General features: G+C 45.1%; 1 protein-coding gene across 3 annotated transcripts in view; it reads right to left on the reverse strand.

The window, feature by feature from the left end:
• Positions 1-18,308, reverse strand: part of ip6k1 (inositol hexakisphosphate kinase 1) — a 120,041-nt gene that overhangs the window by 91,989 nt on the left and 9,744 nt on the right. The window contains exon 1 of one of the 3 annotated variants that reach the window (XM_041191264.1): positions 1,478-1,820. The exons of the other annotated variants lie outside the window; for them this stretch is intronic. The gene's annotated coding sequence lies outside the window, so the exon portion shown is untranslated. Of the gene's footprint in view, positions 1-1,477; positions 1,821-18,308 lie in introns of those variants that run through there. 3 annotated transcript variants of the gene reach the window in all.

The following is an 18,308-nucleotide window of genomic DNA, read 5'->3' on the forward strand; positions in this document are numbered from 1 at the left end:
GCCACTTCTGCTGAATAAATGCATAGATTCCAAGAGCTGGATCAGTGGAAGCTGTGTGTTTTTGTTATTATTTTAGTAAGAAAACATCCAACACAGGATCCCTAAGCATCAATTTAATTCACAAATTTCTAAAATGGACATCTCATATGTCAAATACTGGAGAAGCAAAACCAGCTGTAGAGGGAATAGTGCCGGTGCCCCACAGAGAGAGAATTTATTCAAAAACTCTTCAAACCCACTGCACTTTCTTCCCCTTCAATACAAATTCCTCCAAATGTAATTACCTTAAGATTAACACAACCGTATCTCCTCAGTAACCATCACAATAGGGAAAAGGCTGTTCCCCTAAGTTATGAAATGTCCTTATCTACTTGTGTCTGGAGTAGCCCAGCGCTTTCTGCATCCTGTTATGCTGCACACATTAATTAGTTATACCATTGCCATTAGGAATCCTTATGCTCCTTTTCATTCTGAGAGAAAATAATCAGTCAAGGTCCTTGCTTCTGGCTCTACTCTGTTGGTCAGTGGTGACAATGTCACCTCGGAATCAGTCCCCAGTTTGTGGGTTCAAGTCCCATTCATTTTGAGTGGATAATCTAGGTTCACACTTCAGTACAGTGCTGAGGGAGAGCTGCATTGTCAGTTTTTTGGATGAAATGTTAAAATAACACCTCATCTGCCCTCTTAGGTGGATGTATAACATCCCACATGGCTATTTGAAGAGGAGCAAAAAAAGGGGTTCTCCCAATATTTATTAATTAACCAACATGATTAAATTAGTTGAGCATTATCTCACTTTTGTTTTTTGGACCATGCTGTGTACAAACTGCATTTTCCAAAATGACTTATGAACATACAAATTAGGGGCAGGGTTGGGCTACTTGGCTACTCTAATCTCCTCCGCCATTCAATAAGATCATGGCTCATCTGATTTTGGCTTCAACTCCACATTCCCGCCTACCCCCATTAATGTTTCACCCCCTTGCTTATCAAGAATCTATCTACCTCTGCCTTAAAAGATATTCAAAGACTCTGCCCTCGACTACCTTTTGAGGAAGAGGGTTCAAAGGGCTCACTGCCCTCAGAAAAAAATTCTCCTCATCTGTGTCTGAAATGGATGACCCCTTATTTTTAAACAATGACCCCTAGTTCTAGATTCTCTCACGAGGGGAAACATCCTCTCCACATCCACACTGTCAAGGCCCCTCAGGATCTTATATGTATCAAACTCTTTTAAACTCCAGTGGATACAAGCCTAGCCTGTCCAGCCTTTCCTCATAAGACAGCCCACCTTCTAGAAAACCTTCTCTGAACTGTTTCCAATGTATTTACATCTTTCTTTAAATAAGGTGACCAATACTTTGCACAGTACTCCAGATGTGATCTCACCAATGCCCTGTATAACTGAAGCATAACATCCCTATTCTTGTTTTCAATTCCCCTCACAATAAATGATAACAACAGGAAGAATACTCACAAAGTAGTCAATTGGCCGGAACACCTCGAGGTTCTGGAAAGCTTTCTTTCTGAAGGGAGAATCATCCAGCTACGCAACTTGGTGCTGAAGTTCACTAGCGCTGTAGGGTTAGTAGGACTGGCACTAGGTAAAGAGACTATGAGTACAAAGCCAGGCTAACCCTGACCTCAATTAATATCCCTGATCAAACATACAAATACTAGCTGAGTTTTTATTTGCCTCAGAGTAATGTTGACCTTTAACCACCACCCCCATCAAGGCCTGTGACTCCACAGGCCACATTTTAATCAGGTTGGGTACTGAATAACAGCTCTAAGTGACAAACACAGCTATCCTAAAGCAATGCAGACAGATGTGTGTAACTGCAAATTGGCAACACCATCGCTGGTTTTTCTGGAGTTTCCAATACAAACATGTCATGACATTATGGAGTTAGCTGCTCCAGCTCATGCACAGCCTGATGTAACATTTACATTCATTTTTTAAATGAAAGTTACTGCAACTATCTTCATCAAGGTCTGCAGTGCATCAGCGATTGAGGGGGGGGTGGGGAGATGTGGCTCGGGATGTGGTTTGGGGTGGAGTGGTGTGGGTGGGGACGTGGTTCGGGGTGGAGTGGTGTGGGCGGGGACGTGGTTCGGAGTGGAGTGGTGTGGGCGGGACGTAGTTCGGAGTGGAGTGTGGGCGGGGATGTTGTTCGGGGTGGAGTGGTGTGGGTGGGGACGTGGCTTGGGGTGGAGTGGTGTCGGCGGGGACGTAGTTTGGGGTGGAGTTGTGTGGGCGGGGACGTAGTTTGGGGTGGAGTGGTATGGGTGGGGATATGACTCGGGGTGGAATGTGTGTGGGTGGGGATGTGGTTTGGAGTGGAGTATCCAATACACTCCTGATTTGTGCCTTGTAGATGGTGGACCGTCCTTGGGGAGTCAGTAGGTGAGTTACTCACTGCAGGAATCCCAGCCTCTGACCTGCTCTTGTAGCCACAGTATTTATTTGGCTAGTCCAGTTCCATTTCTAATCAATGGTAACCCCCAGGATGTTGATAGTGGGGGATTCAGTGATTCTAATGCCATTGAACATCAAGGGGCGATGGTTGGATTCTCTCTTGTTGGAGATGGTCATTGCCTGACACTTGTATGGTGTGAATGTTACTTGCCACTTGTCAACCCAAGTCTGGATATTGTCCAGGTTTTGCTGCATTTGGACATGGATTGCTTCAGTATATGAGGAGCCGCAAATGGTGCTGAACATTGTGCAATCATCAGCGAACATCCCCACTTCTGACTTTATGATGGAAGGAAGGTCATTGATGAAGCAGCTGAAGATGGTTGGGCCTGGGACACTCCCCTGAGGAACTCCTGTAGTGACATCCTGAGACAGATGATTGACCTCCAACAACCACAACTATCTTCCTCTGTGCTAGGTATGACTCCAACCAGTGGAGAGATTTCCCCCCGATTCCCATTGACTCCATTTTTTCTAGGGCTCAACGATGCCACACTCGGTCAAATGCAGCCTTGATGTCAAAGGCAGTTGCTCTCATTATACATCTGGAGTCCAGCTCGTTTGTCCGTGTTTTGACCAAGGCTGTAATGAGATCTGGAACCAAGTGGCCTTGGTGGAACCCAAATTGAACATCAGTGAGCAGCTCATTGCTGGGCAAGTTCTGCCTCACAGTATTGTCGGCAGACACCTTCCATCACTTTAGTTACGATTGAGTTTAATTTGTCCTGTTTATTATGGACAGGAGATAAATGGACAATGTTACACTTTGTTCAGTAGATATGGGGGGGGGGGGGGGGGGGCAGGGGAGTGTTGGGGGGGGGGGGGCAGGGGAGTGTTGGGGGGGGGGGGGCAGGGGAGTGTTGGGGGGGGGGGGCAGGGGAGTGTTGGGGGGGGGGGGGCAGGGGAGTGTTGGGGGGGGGGGGGCAGGGGAGTGTTGGGGGGGGGGGGGCAGGGGAGTGTTGGGGGGGGGTGTTAATCCGAATCTGTCCTCTCAGGTGGAATTTAAAGATTTCATGGCACTGTTTGAAGAGTGGGAAGTACCTCTGGTCAACATTGCATTCCCAAATACCACATTTCAAAGAAGTAGGTCATCATTTGTTAAGAGCTTTGGGACATCCTAAGATCGTAAAAGATGTGATGTAAAGTCACAAAGTTATTTCTTCTACCAATCATTTATTTTGAAAAGACTGTATCTGGTGGTCTGCAGCTGCAGTACTGGGCACAAAATAATCGACCTTGACTTTAGCTCTGTAAACAGAACAGCTCATACCAAAGAAAATACCACAACTTGCCAGCTCAATTTTGAACATTTTAAACAGAAAAACAATACTGCATCTAGATCTGGAAAATTGCCTGTAACAAATTGTGCAACACAGATCAGAAATCTGTCTATATTTCAAACACCATAAACCCAAAAATATGTGCATCATGCCACCGAAGGATGTGTAATACTCTCTCATTTCCAACCCAAAGTTCTGCATTGACATCAACTATATTTGTAAAGGCACTGTTTACTTATATGCAAAAAGGTCTGCTGTTGTGCTGAATATACTGAAAACCCTTCAGCAGGACAGTTGATCACATAGTGCTGCTAACAATCTACTGAAGCTCTGAGCCCACAAACTACAATTACATGCAAGATATGCTTTGGAAGGCACTGAAAGTTTGGTCTGTGTAATATACTTTTACGAATAATTTCCTTTCTCACAGGATCGCTATGGCCACATTTAGTCTACTAACTTTTAACTTACTCAGACAAAAAAGCTGCTGGCAGATCCGAGCCCTCATCAGTCAGCTCTCAGTTGCTTCCCACACACTGCTCTCAAGCATCTGTGAAACCACAATTGTGCAGACAACGCCAGCATGAACTCCTTTCCCATAATAATGACACGTATGTTAGTCATTAGCACTTTGCAAAGCACCCGCCCTCCCTACTGATTACACACATCTAATGCTTGAAAACAAATGAGTAAATTAGATCAGAGAAAGGTAGGCAAGCGAATCAGCAGTGTGGCTTGAAAGACCACAAAGGTGACCCAGCTAAGAGGCTTTATTGCTATAACAAACCAGTTGCTGGGGATTAAGTGCTTTGCTGAAAAAGATTTCACACTTTAAATCATTTCTACAACTGCCGACTTTCCCCCTTCCAGCCTTCCCTTACCTTTTCTCATGAAATTTCAGTTGCTGGTTTATTATCTCCAGAAATTAGGGGTTGAGTATTAAACACAAAATTTGATCAGAGGAAAGCAGCCCTTTGACTCAACTGATCACATCTTTGGGGAAATACCAATCCTACTCTCTTCACACGACAGCACCAGCACAACCTTAACAATAGCCCCTGAGTTCAAGATCAACAGAGTTCAAGATCAACACCATCAAAGATTTTAAAAAGAACTTTCATTTACATACAACTCCTTTCACAATCTCAGAATATTCCAAAATAGTTTTACTTTTTGAAATGTAGTAATTTCATTAAATAGGAAATGCCAGGAGTAAGAGTGTTACTATTGAGCCACAGCCGACACCTAAAAAAAAATCAGAACCTCACCAAAATTCCTGTATTGCAACCATCTGCGACTAATAAAACAGCTACAGAGCCAAACACGCTGTCTTTTTACTCCTTTTCCTGCAAGAGACAGTGACTACAGGTTTCCCCTACCCGTGGCCAGGGCAGAAGATGAAAATAAGTGACCCAAGCATGACAGTATAGTGGCTATAGCCAGGGCTAGGTACTGTGTTCAGAACCATATGCAGCAAGAGCTGGACAACATTCAGGCTTGGGCTGATGCGTGGCATGGAACACTGGCACCACACAAGTGGTGAAATGACATGAAATTCATGAAATGATCATCTCCAATAAGACAGAATGTGACCATCTTCCCTTGACATTCAATGGCATTACCATCACTGAACCCCCACTTACATCATCCTGGAGGTTGCCAGTGACCAGAAACTGAACTGGTCACATAAATACTGTGGCTACAAGAGCAGTCAGAGGCTGGGAATTCCAAGGTAAATCCCTCCTGACCCCGAGAGCCTGTCCACCATCTTTCAGGCACAAGTCAGGAGTGGATGGAATGCACTCCGCTTGCCTGGATGACTGCAGCTCCAATAACACTCAGGAAGCTCAACACCATCCAGGACAAAGCAGCCCACCTTGCAGGTGTGCCATCTACCACCTTAAGCATTCACTCTCTTCACTAGCAACATACAATAATAGCAGCGTTGTACCATCTACAAGATGCACCAAGGTCTCACCGAAGTTCCTGTGACAGTACCTTCCAAACCTGTGACCTCTACCATCTCAAAGGACAAGGGCAGCAGATAAATGGGAACACCACCACCTGCAAGTTCCTCTCCAAAACCACACACCAGCCTGACTTGGAACTAAATTGCTGTTACTTCCAAATCTTGGAACTTCCTCCCTAACAGCGCCGTGGGTGTAACTACACCATGTTGACTGCAGCAGTTCAAGAAGGCAGCTGACCACCATCTCCTAAAGGGCAATTAGGGATGGGCAATAAATGATGGACTAGCCAGTGATGCCCACATCCTGTGAAAGGATATATTTAAAAAATCCCAGTGTGGAAAATTGTGAATGTGCTTTCAGTAAATCCAGTAATTTCTGGCACCAAAAGCTCTTGGATTGCCATTAAGAACCTACCGATCACTAATGTCCTTGAAAGAAACTTGCTTCCCTAACACGGGCTGGCCTATGTGACTCTAAATGGTTGATTTTAACACCACCAGGGCAATGACGGATGGGTAGTATTGCAACCTATATATTAAAAAATAGAACTACCTTCTCCAAAGTACTAATGGGAGAAACCTGGGAACAAGCAAACTGTCTAGTTCATGACATTACAACGGTGAGAGGGTGTGGGTGAACCTTAATGTTATTACCCATCATTCATCTGATGAGTCCTGAGCCATTAAAAAAAGCATCAAAGCACCTCATCAATTCCTCAACAAGAATCTAAGGAATGCTTCACATCAGCTTACAAGATCTCAGTTTTACAAATCTATTAACTTTTCTAAGGGATGTGGTGGGCAGACAAGTGTGTTTCTAGGACCCAAGAGTTATCCTAGCAGGAGTATAGCTTCTGGTACGGCCACTGGAGACAGGCAGGCTGAAAGTAGGAGCGGGGTGGGGGGATGCTGGTAGTCAGACGAAGAAACTGTTCAGGTAAAAAAATGTCTTTGGTTATGGAATGAGACAAGACAAACGAGTCTGTTTCAGAGCAGCAAATAGAAAAACATCCACACTGGAGAACCGCAATCTGCTGAATGCAAGGCAAGGTGATTCTCCATTCGGAGTCAACTACCTTAATCTCTACTTCTTGTGTAATCCAGGGAGCTCTGATTTTGCTTGTCTACTTATCCCGTGTGGGAATGTACCTCAACTGTACCCGAACCATTTCCTTTTTAAGGCAATGGGGAGACTATGTGCCCAAGAAGCAGAGATCTCCTTTAAACATTTTTATATTTTTACATAAGCATACGTGTTCCTAAGTGAAGATCCTCTGCAATCTGAACTAATCTTTTGGAGTCTGAGGTCTCTCTGTAGATTGTTAAACAAGGGAAATCACAAGCAATCACACAGCAGCCATCTGCGAGCAGGATTTGAACACTTTGAAAACAAACACCAAATGGAGGGAGTAAACCTAGAAAACTGATTGACTCCAAGCAGGCCATCCTCCTGTGTGACCATGGTATACAGTAATCTGTGACTCTCACAATGCAGACTTTCCAGAGAAAAGCCAAATCTTCAAAAAAAAAATAAAGTCTAACTATGGATATCGCACACATCAAACTCTAAAATACTATTCATAACGCACACTGCTCCTTGCTACAAATTCTACAATTTTAAGTTGAAGGCCTCGTCACCGTTTTCCTAACCAGGGGAAATAGTCATCAAAACTTTTTATAGGTGCATTACACTGAGGATGAAGTGTCATATGGACTCGAAATGTTAACTCTGTCTCTCTCCGCAGATGCTGCCAGACCTGCAAAGTTTTTCCAGTATTTCCTGTTCTTACACCGAGGGTGAAACTGATCTCTCCTTGCAGGCATCCAGCAAACTGATAAAGAACTGGTCAAAGTTGCCTAGCGAGGTGAAGCACGTTTTAAAGTCAGTTAAAAACAACAATTCATATTTAAATTGCATCGCTAATATAGTAAAACATCCCAACATTATTCAAAGAGCACAAACATAGACAAAAATTGCCAAGCTAAAGGAGGCAACATCACAGGTGACCCAAAAGCTTGGCCATAGACGTAGGTTAAAAGCAGTGTCTTAGAGAGGTCTCAAAATGGAGAGGTTTATGGAGTGAATTCTAAAGATGGTGGCCCAGATGGCTAAAGGCATGACCGCCAAAGGTGAAGCAAAGGAAGTGGAGGATGCACAAGAGACAGCAGAGTTGGAGAAACGGTGAAATAAAAACAAGAAAATGCCGGAAATACACAGCAAGTCAGGCAGTATGTGTGAAGTGAAACAAACTTAATATTTTGGGTCAATGAATGCAGAATTGCGGGAGTTTGTAGGGGTGGATCAGGTTACTGAGATAGGGACGGACAAGCCATGGACAGATTCAAAGACAAGGATTAGAATTTAAATATTGCGACATTAGTGGGTCGGGAGCCAATGTAAGTCACTGAGCACAGAGGTGATAGATGAACAGGACTTGGTGCAACTAAGGATAAAGGAAGAGTGTTGTAATAGAGGTGGAAATGGGCAGTTGTTGTGATGCAGATGATATGGGGTCAGAAGCTCAGCCCAGGGTCAAAGAGCATGGCTAAAGCTACCTGCAGTCTGGTCCAGCCTCAGACAACTGCCAGGAAAGAGGATGGAATTGGTAGCTGGGGAATGGAGTTTGTGATTGAGGCCAAAGTCAGGATTTTCCTGATCTCCAAACTGGAGGCAATGTCGGCTCACCCTGGACTGAGTGTCAGACAAGCAATATGACAACACTGAGACAGTGGAGGTGAAAAAAGGAGTGGAGGTGAGGAGAGGGGTGGTGATGAGGTAGAACTGGGTGCCATCAGAGAACATCTTACCACATGTTTCCAGATGATGTCGCCATGGGTGAACAAGAAATAGGAAGAGGGTCAATGATGGATCCTTGGGGGCACTCAGAGTTAATGATATGATGGTGGCCATTGCAGGTGTTCTCTAACTATAACTGGATAGGTAATAGTGGAACCAGGAGAAGGGTGTGCCACCCAACTAGTCAGCAGAAGAGAGGCATTGAGTGGGGTGACATAGGCAATTAAGCACATCATATTGCTATGGTGCAATCACTGAAGTGACCTGGTAATGGTTTTACACACTTGGCGTTATATTTGCACTCAATTGTTTTAGATATGATTACTTGTAAGGAAATAAATTAACAATCCAACATTTTTCATCAACAACAACAGGGGCAGACACTGGAAACATTCAATGGCAGGAAGCCTCTGGGAAGAGGTCAGAGGAGCTGATGTTTCGGGTGTGGGCCCTTTGACACAGACACTGCCTGACCTGCTGTGCATTTCCTGGTTTTCTTTCAGACTTCCAGCAACTGGTTTTTTTTTTGCTTTGTTTATACATATAGGGGCGGCAGCGGCATTGTCATTGGACTAGTAATCCAGAGACCCAGTGTAACGCTTTGGGACCTGGGTTCAAATCCCACCACGGCAGATGGCGAAATGTGAATTTAATAAAAATCTGGAATGAAAAGTCTAATGATGGCCATGAAACCATTGCTGATTGGTGTAAAAATGCCATCTGGCTCACTTATGCCCTTACCCGCTCTGGCCTACATGTAATTCCAGACCCACAGCAATGTGATTGACTCTTAAAAAAAAAAAGACCTCTGAATGAGGGCAATTAGGGAATGGGCAATAAATGCTGGCCTATCCAGCGATGCCCACATCCCATGTATGCATTAAAAAAAACATCTTTCATTCACCATGGAGCTGCTTCATGGGTTTCCAGCAAATCCATATGGCATTTAAAATAAAGTCTATTTCACGGAATCATAAACACTTAACTTCTTTTCATACCTCCCTGACTTCATGGAAAGAAGAGGTGTAGTATGGAACTAGGCCACAGGGACTCGAGCTGTAGGAAGGTCTGGGAAGGGGGAAAGGAGGAAACAGAAAGTCAGCTATCCTCTTTCCATACAGTGACTCCTGCTGGAAGCAGAAATGGGCAAGGACAGAATCGCACTTGGCTGTGCAGTCTCCCCATAATCAAGCTTTACATAAGAGTCCACAGCACAACAGCAACACATTCAGCTTGATGGTCTATGCCGACGTTTATAATTGACATTAACCTGCCTCGCTCCCTATTTCATCTAACGCTATCAGCATATAGTTCTAATCTGTTCACCCTTAGGTGTTATATTGGTCAGGCATATTAAAAAAGCCTAAAAAGCCAGTGGGTGGAGCACTGGACAGCAATGCAAATAGATGAATTTATTTTGTGAAGTCTCCTTGTGATGGAGGGGAAAGTCTGGGATGGAGGAGAGCAAAAAATCCTCAAACTCAATTTCTATTGTTCCCAAAACCATGGAGGTGGTGGTGGTGAAGGAGCAAGTGAAACAGATAGCTGCAGAAGGAATTTATCACAACACATGTCTGCAAAGGTTATGAGGGTGTGCTCACACAATGTGACACTTTGGATAAACTATATCTTGTACAGCCCCTTGATTGATGATAGTGTTGAAAAGTAGATCCAATTGCAAAATAAACTGCTGAGGAAGCTCCATTGGATAATCCACAAGCATCGCAGGAATATTCCATTACAACTCCCCTTGTGGAATGACTGAGGACAACATTCAGTAATTCGATCATATTGTTCAGAGCATCGCGTGAATGAAGATAACAATATTTACCTAAAACAAAGGGCAGAAAATGTTGTGGCTGCTTATTCAATCAGATCAGCGTCAGCATTGACTGAGGTTCAATCGGGATGTCTCCAAGGTACATTGGGCAGTGAGCCTTGCAATGTGGTCTGAGGTGCTACTCACAGCCATCCACTTTACATGTACCCCTGGGCCAGCTTCCATTCACTGTGGGAGTTGGCCTAGCTGGGATTGAATGTGGACATTGCTGGCACAGCCAGCATTTGGAGCCCATCCCTAATGCCCTTGAACTTGCTAGGCATTGCAGAGGCAAGTTAAAAGTCAACCACATTATTGTAGGTAAGGATGGTTTCCTTCCCTAAAGGACATTAGTGAACCAGGTGGGTTTTTACAACAATCAACAATAGTTTCATGGTCACCATTACTGAGATTAACTAGATTTCAATTTAAGATTTTAGTACTTGCGTTAAAAATTCCACTAGCTGCCGTGGAGGGATTGAACCCATGCCCTCTAGAGCATTAGCCCAGATCTCTGGATTACTATCCAGTGACATTACCACTATGTCCACCATCTCCTTCAAGTAAGGTTGTGTTTGGGAATGCGACCATCTATCTGCAGAGTGGAAGCCTCTGCTTTTGGGCAAATCTGAATCTAATTTAAATCTGAAATCCTCAACACCGCAGCTACCTAAATCCTGCAGGTTTTAAACCAAGTGTAAGTTCTTGTCATTTAAAAAAAGCCTTCCTGCCCAAACAGTAGTATGTGCAACTTCCCACTAGCAAGTGTTGCCTGCAAAGATATCCTTCAGCACATATCAAAGAACTAAAAAAACTGGCAGCAATTGAGAAATAAAGCAGCAGGGAAAAAAACAAACCCACAAAAGTGCCTATAAAAAGCAATAAGCATGCCAAGAAAAATGAAACCGACAAGAAACACCGCTACAGTAAACTCCAGAAAAATTCAATTGAAAGTGAACTTGGGAGAGGGGGAAAGAGAAGAAAAGTTAACTGCAGGGAAACTATCCGCTGATCCAAAGGAGAGTTATCAAAGGAAGGTTTTTTTAAAATAGGAAATGTTTCCACGACAATATGCCAATGCTGAATGACAGCTACATGTAGTAACCCAAGTTCTGAACTGAAAACACTGGGTTCCTTGCAGCAGCTGACCCCATGCCTCTACCAATTAACCTGATACCATTTTAGTTACCTTGCAACTTTCACACTGGGATGTAGCTTTGACACTAAACCAATATAAAAATGAAGGTGCTTTGCACCTTGATGAATAGCTGGGGAGGCAGGGTTCAAACTGGAATAGAAAGCTAGTTTCAGTAATGGTGACCATGAAAACTATCACCGATTGTTGGAAAACCTACCCGTTCACGGAATGTCCTTCAGGGAAGGAAATCTTGCCAACCTTACCCAGTGTGGCCTATATGTAACTCCACACCCCACAGCAATGTGATTGACTAGCAAGGTCAGTACAAGGGCAATTAGGGATGGGCAACAAATGTGGCCTTGCATCGCGCCCACATCCCCATAGGAATATAAACGCCGAATAACATACAATTTCTCAAACTTCCACTATTAACGTTTCACTGGAGCAACAGCTGCCCCCGTCATTTATAGAGTCATAGATGTCTATCAGCACAGAAAAAAGGCCCTTCAGCCCATCAAGTCTGCACCGGTCCAAACAAGTACCCTAACTACTCTAATCCCATTTTCCAGCACTATGGCCATAGCCTTGTATGCCATGGCATTGCAAGTGCATATCCAAATACTTTTAAGTGTTATGAGGGTTTCTGCCTCTACCACCCTTTCAGGCAGTGAGTTCCAGATTCCCACCACCCTCTGGGTGAAAAATTCTTCCTCACATCCCTGCTAAACCTCCTGCCCCTTACCTTAAACTATGCCCCCTGGTTATAGATCCCTCCACCAGGGAAAAGTTCCTTCCCTGTCTACCCTATCTATGCCCCTCATAATTTTATATTCCTCAATCATGTCCACCCCTCAATCTCCTCTGCTCCAGGGAAAATAACCCCAGTCCTATCTAATCTCCTCCTCATAACTAATACTGTCTAGCCTAGCAACATCCTGGTAAAATCTCCTCTGCACTCTCTCTAGTGCAATCACATCCTTCCTACAATGCGGATTCCGGAAACTGCATGCAATACTCTAGCTGGGCCTAACCAGGTTTTATACGTTCCAGCTTAACCTCCCTGCTCTTATATTCTATGCCTTGCTAATAAAGGTAAGTATACCATATGCCTTCTTAACCACTTTTATCTACCTGTCCCACTACCTAAGGGACCGGTGGACATGCACACCAAAGTCCCTCTGATTCTCGTTACTTCCTAGAGTCCTACCATTCATCGTGTATTCCATGCCTTGTTTGTCTTGCCCAAGCGCATCACCTCACACTTATCCCGGGTTAAATTCCATTTGCCCATTGATCAGCCCCTCTGACCAGCCCGTATATATCCTCCTGTAATCTAAGGCTATCCTCCTCACTATTCACCACGTAATGTCATTCCATGTCATCTGTGAACTACTGATCAACCCTCCTACTTCAAGTCTAAATCGTTTAAATGTACCACAGAGTAAGGGACCCAACACGGATCCCTGTGGAACCCCACTGGACCTCAGGCATCCAGTCACAAAAACACCCCTCGACCATCACCCTCTGCTTCCTGCCACTCAGCCAATTCTGGATTCAATTTGCCAAATTGCCATGGTTCCCATGGGATCTTAACATCATATCAGTCACCCATACCATCATTATCAGTCTCCCATGCGGGATCTTATCAAAAGCCTTGCTGAAGTCCAAGTAGAATACCGTCAAGTGCACTGCCCTCATCTGGACTAACTTCCTATTTCTATACTCACTGGTGTGTGGCACTGGAAGTAATCCAGAGATTACTACCTTTGAGGTCCTGTTTTGTAATCTGCTTCCTAGCTCCCTAATTTCTGCTGACAGACCTCATCCCTCTTTCTACCTATGTCATTCGTACCGATAGGTACCACGATCATCCGTATGTTGCTCTCCCCGTTTAGGATACCCTGCAGCCGTTCAGTGACATCTTGACCCTGGCACCAGGAGGCAACATACCATCCTGGAGTCATGTCTACGGCCACAGAAACGCCTGTCTGTCTTCCCTTACTATCGAGTTTCCCTACCACTGCTGCTCCTTCCCATCTTTTCTTCTCCCCCTCCCGTGCAGCTGAGTCACTCATTGCCATGATCATAGCTGCATTCCCCAGAGGAACCATCTCTCCACCGTTTTCCAACACAGAAAAACGGTTCTCGAAGCGAGATGCACCCTGGGGATTTCCTGACTACCTGCTTGACACCTTTCTTCTAACTGATGGTCACCCATTCCCTCTCTGTCTGCACTTCCATAAGCTGTGGGGTGACCACATCTAAAAACAAGCCATCCACGAAAACTGTCAGCCACGCGGATGAACCTCAGTGCCTCCAGCTGCTGCTCAAGCTCCAAAACTCGGAGCTCAAGTAGCTGCAGCTGGTGGCACTTCCTGCACACGTGGTCGGTCTGAGCGCAAGGAGCATCTAGTACTTCCCATATGTTGCAGGCATTACATAACATGGAACTGAGGCTGCCCTGCCAAGCCTCTAGTTGAAAAGAAAACTCTTACTTTAAGTTAAATACAGTAAAAAAAAGTGAAATTATTTATGTACTTTAAATAAAAACTAGAACTCTTACCTTTCCTTTGCTTAATCTATTTCAAACAGGAGAAAAACTAGAGGAAAAACTGGAGAAAAACACTTATCCACTACTCACCAATCACCTTTGCGCTGACGTCACTTTTTGAAGCTTCCCCACACTCACGCTGGTTCTGATTTCTCCGCCGCTCTCCTCGCGCTGTCTTGTGATGTCACTCTTGTTATTTTTCAACAAGAACTGGCTGCAGGACACTCTTCCCAGACTGCTTCACCACGATGCTGACTGCAGGACGCTCTTCCCAGACATGCTTCACCGCAATGCTGACTGCAGGACACTCTTCCCAGACTGCTTCACTGCAATGCTGACTGCAGGACACTCTTCCCAGACTGCTTCACCATGATGCTGACTGCAGGACACTTTTCCCAGACTGCTTCACCATGATACTGACTGCAGGACACTCTTCCCAGGCTGCTTCACCACGATGCTGACTGCAGGACACTCTTCCCAGGCTGCTTCCACCGTGATGCTGACTGCAGGACATTCTTCCCAGGCTGCTTCACTGTGATGCTGACTGCAGGACACTCTTCCCAGGCTGCTTCACCACGATGCTGACTGTAGGACACTCTTCTCAGCAAAACTAGACTTTAGAGAGCAATTAACCCAAAACTCCCTCACTCACCAGCACTGAGCACAGACTCCTAAATTCCACCAAGTGCTATGGTGGGATTTGAACCCATGTCCCCAGAGCATTAGCCTCAGTATGTGGAATACTAATTCAGCGGCATTACCATTATGCCACATCTCCCCCAATTTTAATTTAAATTCCACCAGCTGTCATGGTGGGGTTTGAATTTTTGTCCCCAGAGCATTAGCCTGGGTCTCTGGATTTCTAGTCTGTGACATTACCACTATGCCATCATCTCTCCCCTTCTTTAGCCAAAGACATCAGACCAGTGATCGCAGCTATGTAACAGATACTGAAGCATAACATGGCTTGGCTGTAAAACATTAGACAGGGTTCCTTTGCCTGATCGCTGGATATAGCCCGCAACCACACCCCCGCACCCCCCCCCCCCCCCCCCCCCCCCCCCCCCCCCCCCCCCCCCCCCCCCCCCCCCCCCACCCCGCCCTGCCCGGCTATGAAGCAAGTCTGAGAGGACAATGGGTGCTGATATGATCGAGTATGGACAGGATGCCCCTCCACGGTTAAATACGCTGCTGACAATTGTTGTCTAAGGTCATACATCAAGACCAGGTACTGGAGGGGGGAAAACAGCAAAGACAGGTCAAAAAGCGTGATTCCAGATTCTGCCACTTCTGCTGAATAAATGCATAGATTCCAAGAGCTGGATCAGTGGAAGCTGTGTGTTTTTGTTATTATTTTAGTAAGAAAACATCCAACACAGGATCCCTAAGCATCAATTTAATTCACAAATTTCTAAAATGGACATCTCATATGTCAAATACTGGAGAAGCAAAACCAGCTGTAGAGGGAATAGTGCCGGTGCCCCACAGAGAGAGAATTTATTCAAAAACTCTTCAAACCCACTGCACTTTCTTCCCCTTCAATACAAATTCCTCCAAATGTAATTACCTTAAGATTAACACAACCGTATCTCCTCAGTAACCATCACAATAGGGAAAAGGCTGTTCCCCTAAGTTATGAAATGTCCTTATCTACTTGTGTCTGGAGTAGCCCAGCGCTTTCTGCATCCTGTTATGCTGCACACATTAATTAGTTATACCATTGCCATTAGGAATCCTTATGCTCCTTTTCATTCTGAGAGAAAATAATCAGTCAAGGTCCTTGCTTCTGGCTCTAATCTGTTGGTCAGTGGTGACAATGTCACCTCGGAATCAGTCCCCAGTTTGTGGGTTCAAGTCCCATTCATTTTGAGTGGATAATCTAGGTTCACACTTCAGTACAGTGCTGAGGGAGAGCTGCATTGTCAGTTTTTTGGATGAAATGTTAAAATAACACCTCATCTGCCCTCTTAGGTGGATGTATAACATCCCACATGGCTATTTGAAGAGGAGCAAAAAAAGGGGTTCTCCCAATATTTATTAATTAACCAACATGATTAAATTAGTTGAGCATTATCTCACTTTTGTTTTTTGGACCATGCTGTGTACAAACTGCATTTTCCAAAATGACTTATGAACATACAAATTAGGGGCAGGGTTGGGCTACTTGGCTACTCTAATCTCCTCCGCCATTCAATAAGATCATGGCTCATCTGATTTTGGCTTCAACTCCACATTCCCGCCTACCCCCATTAATGTTTCACCCCCTTGCTTATCAAGAATCTATCTACCTCTGCCTTAAAAGATATTCAAAGACTCTGCCCTCGACTACCTTTTGAGGAAGAGGGTTCAAAGGGCTCACTGCCCTCAGAAAAAAATTCTCCTCATCTGTGTCTGAAATGGATGACCCCCTTATTTTTAAACAATGACCCCTAGTTCTAGATTCTCTCACGAGGGGAAACATCCTCTCCACATCCACACTGTCAAGGCCCCTCAGGATCTTATATGTATCAAACTCTTTTAAACTCCAGTGGATACAAGCCTAGCCTGTCCAGCCTTTCCTCATAAGACAGCCCACCTTCTAGAAAACCTTCTCTGAACTGTTTCCAATGTATTTACATCTTTCTTTAAATAAGGTGACCAATACTTTGCACAGTACTCCAGATGTGATCTCACCAATGCCCTGTATAACTGAAGCATAACATCCCTATTCTTGTTTTCAATTCCCCTCACAATAAATGATAACAACAGGAAGAATACTCACAAAGTAGTCAATTGGCCGGAACACCTCGAGGTTCTGGAAAGCTTTCTTTCTGAAGGGAGAATCATCCAGCTACGCAACTTGGTGCTGAAGTTCACTAGCGCTGTAGGGTTAGTAGGACTGGCACTAGGTAAAGAGACTATGAGTACAAAGCCAGGCTAACCCTGACCTCAATTAATATCCCTGATCAAACATACAAATACTAGCTGAGTTTTTATTTGCCTCAGAGTAATGTTGACCTTTAACCACCACCCCCATCAAGGCCTGTGACTCCACAGGCCACATTTTAATCAGGTTGGGTACTGAATAACAGCTCTAAGTGACAAACACAGCTATCCTAAAGCAATGCAGACAGATGTGTGTAACTGCAAATTGGCAACACCATCGCTGGTTTTTCTGGAGTTTCCAATACCAAACATGTCATGACATTATGGAGTTAGCTGCTCCAGCTCATGCACAGCCTGATGTAACATTTACATTCATTTTTTAAATGAAAGTTACTGCAACTATCTTCATCAAGGTCTGCAGTGCATCAGCGATTGAGGGGGGGGGTGGGGAGATGTGGCTCGGGATGTGGTTTGGGGTGGAGTGGTGTGGGTGGGGACGTGGTTCGGGGTGGAGTGGTGTGGGCGGGGACGTGGTTCGGAGTGGAGTGGTGTGGGCGGGACGTAGTTCGGAGTGGAGTGTGGGCGGGGATGTTGTTCGGGGTGGAGTGGTGTGGGTGGGGACGTGGCTTGGGGTGGAGTGGTGTCGGCGGGGACGTAGTTTGGGGTGGAGTTGTGTGGGCGGGGACGTAGTTTGGGGTGGAGTGGTATGGGTGGGGATATGACTCGGGGTGGAATGTGTGTGGGTGGGGATGTGGTTTGGAGTGGAGTATCCAATACACTCCTGATTTGTGCCTTGTAGATGGTGGACCGTCCTTGGGGAGTCAGTAGGTGAGTTACTCACTGCAGGAATCCCAGCCTCTGACCTGCTCTTGTAGCCACAGTATTTATTTGGCTAGTCCAGTTCCATTTCTAATCAATGGTAACCCCCAGGATGTTGATAGTGGGGGATTCAGTGATTCTAATGCCATTGAACATCAAGGGGCGATGGTTGGATTCTCTCTTGTTGGAGATGGTCATTGCCTGACACTTGTATGGTGTGAATGTTACTTGCCACTTGTCAACCCAAGTCTGGATATTGTCCAGGTTTTGCTGCATTTGGACATGGATTGCTTCAGTATATGAGGAGCCGCAAATGGTGCTGAACATTGTGCAATCATCAGCGAACATCCCCACTTCTGACTTTATGATGGAAGGAAGGTCATTGATGAAGCAGCTGAAGATGGTTGGGCCTGGGACACTCCCCTGAGGAACTCCTGTAGTGACATCCTGAGACAGATGATTGACCTCCAACAACCACAACTATCTTTCTCTGTGCTAGGTATGACTCCAACCAGTGGAGAGATTTCCCCCCGATTCCCATTGACTCCATTTTTTCTAGGGCTCAACGATGCCACACTCGGTCAAATGCAG

Source organism: Carcharodon carcharias, chromosome 7, assembly GCF_017639515.1.
Source record: "Carcharodon carcharias isolate sCarCar2 chromosome 7, sCarCar2.pri, whole genome shotgun sequence".
Taxonomy (NCBI): Eukaryota; Metazoa; Chordata; class Chondrichthyes; order Lamniformes; family Lamnidae; genus Carcharodon; species Carcharodon carcharias.